We start from the raw sequence: 10,558 nt of genomic DNA, 5'->3' as shown, positions 1-10,558 counted from the left end.
GTGATCAAATCCCATAAAGCCCGAAGGGCTTTATGGAAGATTTGATCATGTGCCAACCCGTTTTACATCCCAATAACACTCAAAAAAATGATACCTTATTACTTATATTTACATTTGTGACTTATTCATACTTTAAACTTGTCTGATTGTGACTTTTAACGTGTGAAATGCATTATTTTTCAAACCCAACGGCATGCATGTAATCCACTGACCGCGAGTCGACCCTTTATGACGTCACAGAGAAATTACGTCGAACGTTTATACATACGAACATCTATGACCTCTTGACCCCGTACCTGTATTTACACAGTTATAAAAACGCTTGCTTTCAGTAGTGTTATATAAAGGAAAACATTTGCAAATGTAAATATATAACTTTGAATTTCTCGGGATCGAAATTCCGAGATCGGAGAAATCAAGGAAATTTAATCAATTATACATGTAAACCTACGTCAAATGTACAGTTATAATTAATCAAAGTATAAGTAATAATTACATGTAATCAATATTCCCAATAACGTTTACTGTTTACATGTACAGTGTACATACATGTATATCGATCGCCGCATAAACAACAATGATCGATCCACAATCCCATTACCGTATCGGAATATGAAAGGGGCGGAGTTTAGTGGCGGAGAGATTAAAGCGGGGTCCGCTTCACGCATCAGTACGTAAAGCGGTCCCAGAAAGCGAACGCTGGGTTCGCTCTAGCGGACCCAGAGCTGACCCCGAGCGAACCCGGAGCGACCCCAAAGCGCACCCAGAGCGGTCCCAAAATTTCTGAAAGCGAACCCGAAGCGGACTCCGAGAGAACCCGGGAAGCGAACCCGGGGTCCGCTTCGGGTTCGCTCTGGTGTTAGGTTGTGTGCGGTCGGTACTGTACAAGTGTTCATTTTACATAAGGTGGTTAAAATGCAGAAACAGTACTATTGTGTACTGAAGGGGGGACCTATGTCATTCTACGTCATAACAGCGTTATTTGACGTCACAATAGCGACGTTTCTTTTATACCTGCTGACTTTCGCTAAGTTTTGTGATTTAGGCCTAACATTGTAAATAGTCAATAACATACACAAGTTTTCAAAAGAAAATTTAACCAATATTAACAATTGTCATAGTTTTTCGTTAATTTAAAGAGTTTAATAATACTAGAATTCTCTTCCATTGGTTGATAGTTCGTAGTAATTTCAGTTGTGAAAAGATTACGTCTATAATATGATGACATAAGTGCAAAAAGAAAAGATAAAATTCGGCAAAGAAAACGGCTTAAATCAGGAAAAAAATATGTTTACTAGTAATTTCAGCATTACATTAATTGTTTTTTATTTTTGATAAAAATGAAAACAAGATTTAAAAAAAAATGTACTCGCGCCTATATTGTTTTAAAATTGATCAGTAGATATAAGTATTGGCTGTTGACGGGGAAAGGGGTGGGGCCATGTACAGAACGATCGGAATCCAAAAAAAAAAAAAGATTATATTAGTGTTAGTTATTACCAATCAAATTAGCATACTTTTTTCCGAAAAATACTTTAATATTCAAATGTTAGTCAGTGCTTACTTACCTTTGTCTAAGTGCAGAAAGGTCAATATTTATGACAAAAAAGTATGAAAATTAAAGAAAACCTCATATTACTCTTTTATTATATCACAACGGTATAGTTTTTTCCTTACAAAAATAAAAAAAAACAGAATTCATTTCTTTAAAATTTATGAATTATAATTTTTTGCACACAAAGACTTTTTAAGATATTGCCTATCATGCGTGACGGAATTGTTAAAAATACGACAGAAAATGGGGGATGACGTCGCGCACGGTATTGGGGTCGTTTTTGTAACGTCAAAAACGTCAAAATAACGTTATTTTAAAACGCTAAATATTGACGTTAAAGACTTTAGTATTTTATGACTTTAATTTATACAAAACACAATATACATGAAATCAGTTTATTGAGTTTAAATTTTTCTGCTACATGTATCATGTATTTTACAACTTTTATACATGTATTGTCAGTATCATTATAAAATACAAAATCAGACGCAAAGTAATTTTCCTTTACATTGTTTCTTCTAAACATCTTATGCCCTGTTCACACTTAGAGTTTAATTCGAATTAAACGTAAAGTTACTGCGAATTAGCTTCGCTTAGCGTTCAGATGGAGAATTTAATGCGAATTAGTTTAATTCGAATCAATTTACTGCGCATTAGATTACTTCGCATTAGCTCCGTGTGAACGCTAAGCGAAGCTAATTCGAATTAAATTTTGACGCATGCGTAAGGCCAGAATTAAGTCACAGGACACGTGTTGGTGGTTATATATAGGTATTTGTGCTATATTTAGTTCAAAAATTGAGGGAAAGTATGTTAATCTCTAAAATCAATGAATATCTGTAGCCACTATATGATGTATCAAAGGATGACTCTGCATACATGACGTGATTTACATATGACGTCATAATAGACTTACTGACGCCTGACTGAAGAAGAAAAAAATTAATTCGCATTAGTTTACTTCGCATGAGCTGTCGTGTGAACGCAATTTAATTCGCATTAATATGATTCGCATTACTTTACTTCGCATTAATTTACTGCGAATTAAACTCGTCGTGTGAACAGGGCATTAAAATTCGCTCATGAAGCGATTCCTGAATATCTATAACGCCATCATCATCAATTTCAAGTTCAGAACATATGTATATGACTGATTGTGCAGGCACTATAGCTGGTATCCTTTTTATTAGTTTCTGTTCCAAAGGATTTTCATTTTGAACACCAAAATAGTATCCATGTACTACTTTGCTTCCTTCCGGAAACGACATTCCCCACTTGTCGGTTACACATTTTCGCAAGACAACTGATTTTTTCGATGCTTTTAAGATGTAGTATGGATAATTTATATCATCTGCTTTCACAGCAAAAACTGTATCTGTAGAAATCAAATCGACAATATCTAAATCATCAGTCTCATCAGTTTCGCTTTCATCATTTTCATGGTCTGTTTGTTTTTTCATTGTTATTGTCGAAAACTGCCCAAGTTGATCATTGTTCAAACACTCACTGTAATCACCAACAACGCAGTTGTCGCAAGAATAACAAGATAATTTTCGAGTTACAAGTTTACCGTTTATTGATGAACAAATTTGATGAATTCTTCTATTGTCTTTGACTGGTTGGAAATACCTATCTCGGTCCCTGTCTACGGAGTTGATGTACCTAAATATCCGACGTGAACATTTAGATGTATCAGTTGTACGAGATAAATTACTTTGAGCAAACTCAAAGAAATCACGCGCACTTTGAATTACTTGAGACCCGCGAATAACGGATAAATCTGCTTGTTTTTTCACGTAACCCCCCGCAGCGTCTTGAGGCCCCCGTGCATGAGAGGTTTCAAAATAATTTCTGATTGCTTTTGAATATAAGTCAGAGCATGAATAGGCTATGTCTCCCATGCAATGGCGACTTTTATATTGGGCACTGCACCCGTCAGTGAATTCATGCATCACGGACACATCACATGATATAGATCGTAAATATTCCGAAAGTAATTTTTGGACATTATTTGTAGAGTGATGGTCATGCTTTTGGTCTGGACTTATAACAATGAAATGTTCAGTCACAATATTTGGATCGTTTTCTGAACTGTCTTTCCTGAAGGCCTCGGGCAACAGTTTCCCAGGTCTCCCCCACTACCTCGGGACAACATTTTGACTGTTTCACCGAGTAGTCATTGAATAAGTGTTTTATTACCTAACCTACTATATAATTAATTAAATTGGAATAAAAACACACAAACAATTCATAAAAAAAAGTTTTCACACCTGTTTATTCACATACTTGTCTATTAATTAGCTGAATACATAATATAAAGATTTAATTAATATATTTAATTTAAAGTAATACTTAATAAATTGATTGTTTGTGTGTTTTATTTAAATTTGATTTTAGCAGGTAAATAGTGATGTCGTGATCATCAAAACGCTTGAATATCACGATGACGCTTTAAACAGTCAACAGTTCATTCTGTGGCCCGGTCAACAGTTCACTGTTTTATGATCACGCAAAAACATAAAGTAAACCGCGAAACAGTTCAAAATGCCTAATTATAATTTATATAGTAGGTTAGGTAATAAAACAGAATGTCGATGAACAATCGTTTTTGAAAATAGGACGACTGAATCTCGCACTTTTCTGTGCATCTATAATTTTCTGAAAAGTCGTGAATAGCCACACAGTGACCAAAGGGTAAATTATTTACCAAGGATTTCATTTGCTTTGACTGCCAATATGCACGGTACTGATGCGCAGGAAATGTTTCCATTATTTGTTTGAAGTATTGAAACATCTCGTCCGGTGATGTTAACTTTTTTACGAGAACTAGTTTTTTGATAATCTTTTCTCCTTTTACTTTCACATCTTTGTACTCATACCTTTCCCACGATACCTGAGTATCACTATGATCTAACTCCTCTGGTAGAAAAAATAATTTTTCAACGCCACATCCATCGCATTCGCGATTTAAACACGACATTTTATGCTGATGGGTATTAGCTGATTTGGGACATAAAGTATCATATACCAACTCGGACAATGATGTGTATACTTTAACTTGACTATTACATGTATCTTGTCCTGCCAACACTTTTTTGCGAAACTACATACAGTTTTAAAATAAAGAGCGCATTTCAACATGTTGACGGCAACAGCAAGTTAATTTATCTTTGAATCGCGCTGTGCGTACGAAGTAGGGTTTGCATTTTTCAAATGCCCTTTGTCCTATCTTAATATCAGGATATATTTGTTGGAAGTCTTGAAAAACTTCAGTCTGAGTCTTCTCTAATATATGGCACGGGTGTGACGAATATAGTCTCGGACCAAGTCGAACTCTCTTAATGTCGTTCTTATTATTCGTCGGCCTACTATTACTTTCCTGTAGCCAGAAGTTAAAGACAATTTTTTTGGTTTCCTCGGGTAAGGAATCAGATCTTGTTTTTCGAGCGGTATAATGTTCAGAGTGTAACACTTGTGCTCTTGTCCTTTGACCTTTAAGTATCGTTTTGGTTTTGACGCCTAGCTTGTCTGCTAGATTTTTAACAGCTCCTTTTTTTATTTGACAAATTTTGTCCATTTACAGCAGATGTCAGAATTTTCAAACTCGCGGTTGCATCTTTATTTCTTTTTTGTTTTACGGTAGAGATGATTTCTTTAACATTTTCCAGGGCAGATTTCTCTAAACTGTCGCTGAATGATGAGTGAAAGTTTTCAACCGCAGGTGACTTTGTCACTCTTTTTTTATCTATATAAGCGGAAAGTACAGCTGCACGTTTGCTCGAATTTTTTGGAAAAGCTTCCTTAAGTCTTTTTATTGTTCTAAAAATAGATAAGGTATATATTTGCAAACAGAAAACCACAATTAATGTCTAATAATTTAATTATGACCTCTTTTAGTAGGGCTAATATTAACAATTTTCAAAATAAATATATGTCATTAAAGTATAATATTTACACTTGTACATATCTGAGGTCGTGGATACTTGCGGGAAGGGGGCAAGCAGGGACCGAAGCCCCCCCCCCCCCCCCCCCCCCCAGGTATTGATAATTCCTTTTGCACAAGTATATACATGTATCCTTATTCAAAATCTTTGCAAAAAACTTTATTTTTAAAATCGTTTTATTTTTTGAACTAAAAATTTGCGTAAAAAAAATTTTGTATGTTAAAAATGAACCCTATTTCCCTTCTGTATAACATTATCAATTGCAATTGATTTAAAATAGTTTTGAATTCATACCTAGCCTTTTCCATCCTGTTAGAAAAAAATAGTTCTTCGTCAATAGGAGCATCGTCTAGTCTTGTCCGTTGTCTGTACATTTTCATATATTCTCTTCTCTTTCGTTTTATTTCTTTTTCTTTTACCTTTTCTTGCTTTTTTCTTTCATTGTATGCTCTTTGTTTATAGCACTTGCAGTCTTACTATAGGTTTTGGTAGATTTGGGACTTTTTCTGTATTGGTGTATTTTATAACTCCTACGTTTCTGTTTTCTTCTTTTCTCTTTTTTCTTATCTTTATTAATTTTTATTCTTTCTGTTGACGAAAGGGTTGAATTCGTTTCCTTGAAAGGGCAAATGCGCTAAAAATTATTTTTGACGTTATATTCTACTTTGCTTAAAAAACGTTAAAAATGAATGCGTAACAAAACAGACTAGGCATCGTAATTTTGGTCTCTTTTTTTCGCATGAATTCTATTTATCTTGAATTTTTAATCATGTATTTTTGTTAGCTTGCACATTTTGAAAATGAGATTGTAGGTATTAAAAGTTATCTATTAAGAAAATTATAATGCCTTTTCTATGGGGTATATTCTTGTAAACTATTAAAATAACGTAATTTGTACCAAAGTAACAAAACTGACTAGACATCAAAATCAGTTGACCAATATCATAAAATAAGGACATGTGTATTTTGAAAGAATCATTTGTTCTCTTGAATGTTTGCACATTCCATATTTCACTTAAATTTTATTTTTTTTTAATGAAAGATAGTCAAAATACCTTACCAAATATTCCATTTTGTCTGGTTTGTCTTTAAATCACATCATGTTACAAAATTTGACCGCTTCTACGGACGCCCATAAACTGCGATTTTCTTATTTTATTGAAATGAAATTTAAATGACATCATCATATGACGTCATAGAAGCGATGTGCAAAATTTCGGGGAAATACGTGCAGACAAAATGCGAAAAATGACTAAAAGCTACAAGCGCTCTTCTTCAAGTGTTACAAATTACGCAATTAAGGCACCCAATACCGTGCGCGACGTCGGTTATACTTATATTGTGCCCCATTATAATTTTTCAAGCAATATGAATTGCAACGAATTTGCCATCATTTTGAAGATACAAGTCTTATATTTTAAAAACATGTTAATTTTCAATGTGTTTTGACATTTTTGGTTCTTTTTTAGCGCATTATTCTGTAGAAAAATAATGTATGTAAATAATCTATTTTTAACATTTCACACTGTTTAGGCACGTGCTCCTGTGTAAAAATTAGCATATAAAGGTATTATTTTTAATGCCTTGAAATTTAAAGCAAGTGGCCAGGAAAGAAATGTCAAAGTTTTGAAAATTTTACACAAAGACTCTCCGGACATAGGTCCCCCCTTATGTTTGCCATTAATACTTTTTATAAAATTTTCAGCCAGAAGTTTTTTGTGGCAAAAAGTCTGTTTTGTTATGTAATTTTGCATCCTTACACTGCCATAACATTTTTTTAGAAACCGTCATTTTACGGAAAAAACATTTTTATAGATTGCATTATTAACTGCCTTAGCATTTTTCCTATTTTGTATTTTGTCTTAGAGCTTTCTAAAATAAAACACGTGTTCAGTTTAACTAGAAAAGTATTATTTATTACCTTTTACACATCGCATAACTTGTCTTATACTTTTAAGCAATATGCATTCATATATTTTCGCATCCAATGAATCCACATGACAACCTCATTCTTTGAATGAATGAAAAAAATCTTTTCCCGGTTGAAATAAAACAAAATTATTTTATTAAGACTTTTTACTTCGTGATAAAAAAAACATTTATCCAGGGTTCTCCACAAGGGGTATTACCATGGCGCCCGCCACGGTTTAGTTTATGTGCGCCATGGTTAAACGAGCTGCGCAATGGCTGCCGCCATGATTAAATTTTTGCTTTTCAGTCCTGATGCCTACTTTTTTAATGACTTGAGTAGTTAAAGTAGGTCTACACTCGCACTACGTCATTTACGAATAGTAAAACCGGAACCACGCTTCTTTTTTCCGAGATGTGATTTTTGAACTATATTGGTTTGACTTTCACTTAGCGTTTTAAATATCCGGTAATGATTTTGTTCCAAGTCGCTCGCGTCAACAAACGTACAAACACTGATTCTACAGTTTAATTAATTAAAAAGAGAAGGCTGGGAACAACTTTCGGTTGACAGAAATAATTAGGTAAGAAAATGATATTTCTGTGAATGATGCATGTGTTATATGCTGTGCCGATAACACGGACCACGAACATGCTACATCAGAACATGTTTCAAACTGTCGAAGTCTAGGCGACTATTGTCGGCGGCCAAGTTAAAGTTACTACTAGTGATAATTCGGAAGAAAAGTAATGACTACGATTTGACTTAGACAATTTATGAATTTTACTAATTAAACATTACAAAATTAAATTTACTTTGAATGATAATTATTGTATAAAACCCATAACTCCCTCCCCCCCCCCCCCCCCCACCTGCTTACCCACGAATCACAATGCAAAAATTATCTTTTGAATTTAAGTATATGACAAAAGTTGATTCATTTGCAGCATACTTACTTTCTGTAACAAAATTATCCAGTTTGTTAGAATCAGTCAATCACTTTCATTTACATTGTCTCCAATTTACGGACAAGTGTGTTTTATCGTAAAATAAGATAAATTTGAGGAACAATAGGTATTGGGTGTGTATAATTATTGTTTTAAATATGTACAACTTTGTTAATACAAATATACACTCAAACATTAACAGCATTACAGGAAAATGTGGCAATATATTACTTCTGGAAGAAGGAAATTAGGGAGATACCTTTAGTGTAGAGCTCATACCACGAAAAGTAATGCGTCAACATATAATTTTTTTAAGCTTATTCTTTTTCTTAAATATTATTTAGTAAAAATAATGCAAATTTACGAAGTTTGAGTCCATAACTTTTTTTAAATGGTGGAGATTGAACAGTGAAGCATATTTTCTCATATTAAATTTTGATACGTTAGTCTAACAAAGTGCATCTATTTATAATAATTCATGCAAAACAATGATTATATATTGTTTACTAACATTTTACTACTTTATTTTGGGTATTAAAGTTGAATATTTAGACTTAAATTCATTTATATACAACGAAATCTAGGATACGTAAATTTTCAATATTTTACATTTCGGGGTATATACTCCGATAGGCAATAGCGGAAAAGTTAACATGTTGACATATATTTTTTCTTGCGTCTATCCATTGCTGTGATGTATGTCTATCTTATAAAAGTAGATTTTTTAAGATTGAGCCCATTTAGTGCCGAGTATAGAACTACCTTAATTGTGTTTATACTCTGACTGCCATGCACCTCCCATGCCTCGAACTTCGAGTTTAAGGAAAGCGGTGTATCAACCTCTAATGATAAAACACCGCCTAATGATACAAATATCATTAAGCGTTGCAATTGCAATCGCCGCTAAATCGCCGCTAAATGATGATTAATGAAACAAGCAAATATCGACATAGTCGACGACTAATGATACACAATATTGTATCATTAAGCATTGCAGCTGCAACCTTTAGTGATATAAAATTTAGAAATGGCTTGCAATATCCAAGAGAAACACACATCCACCTTTCCTGAACAATGATGTATCACTTGTCAAAGCATTTATATATGCCCTTGTGCTATATTAATGGTAAGTATTGAAGCTTTACTGTGTTTTCTAGCTAGTCAAGGGAACTTCTTTAGGGCCAGGAGGATTAGAGACAGACAGTCAGATAGCTGGGAGAAAAAGATACAGAGAAAGAGGTGAATAAAATGATATTCAAATCCTTTTAAAAGAACAATTTTTTTCACTGAAATACAGAAGCAAACAAGCAAATTCATTTTAGTTTTATACAATGATTCGAATACTCCATCTAAAATATATGTTTGACCGGTCAGCAGGGGATGTTAACTCCTCCATGGCACCTGATCTCTCATATTTCGGAGGTCTGTGTTTTTTTCTGCTCCTATTTTGTTTTGTTTCATGGACTTTGAGATCGAATACTGTTTGTTATCTCCATATCCTCTATATAAGGTGTTTACATATTTTTATCAAAATTTTGTATTTTAGATTTGAAACAGCTTAACACATGTCACTGTTAACGTTTCAGACATACATGTTGAGAAATAAATTTACAATATTCACTATTGTATTTTAAATCTGCTTCATTTTCCAAATTTCAAAAAAGAGAGACATCTAGCTTTTTCATAGGTATGTCAATGTTAGAATTTTTTATCCAAGATTTAATAAACATGAATAATACTACTATATTCTAAAAAAAATTATCTTAATCATGGGATAAGTATTAGAAAAAGATTCAAAAATTGAAAAAGAACCATCTTCATTTATTATATCAGTAACTCGTCTAATGTTGCTGTCAAACATTTGTTTAAAAAGATCCCCCCAATACGAAGCATTGGGTTATAAAACAAAGGTGAGTCACCAGCCAGCTCAGACGCTATCTCATGATTTTGTAGTGTTATCCAGGATTTGAAAACGTGTATCCAAAATTTATTTTTAACGTTTTCAGAAAAGTTGTGACATAATCAGTTCAAAAGTTTATAAATTTGTCTAAGTTAAAATTTGGAATGAGATGTTCCATACCCCTATTTGTAAAAATGAGCGGTCTTTTCCAAAATAATTTCATAGAAGTAATAAGGTTTTTATTTTTAACCTTTTTAATCCTCTATCTTCATAATTTTCAAAGATAACTTCTTTTTTAACCCT

The sequence above is a fragment of the Saccostrea cucullata genome, unplaced genomic scaffold, assembly GCF_032062105.1.
Source record: "Saccostrea cucullata isolate Sc308-1 unplaced genomic scaffold, CSIRO_AGI_Scuc_v1 ctg1278, whole genome shotgun sequence".
NCBI classification, from domain to species: Eukaryota; Metazoa; Mollusca; class Bivalvia; order Ostreida; family Ostreidae; genus Saccostrea; species Saccostrea cuccullata.
Note: the sequence above shows the minus strand (reverse complement) of the source record.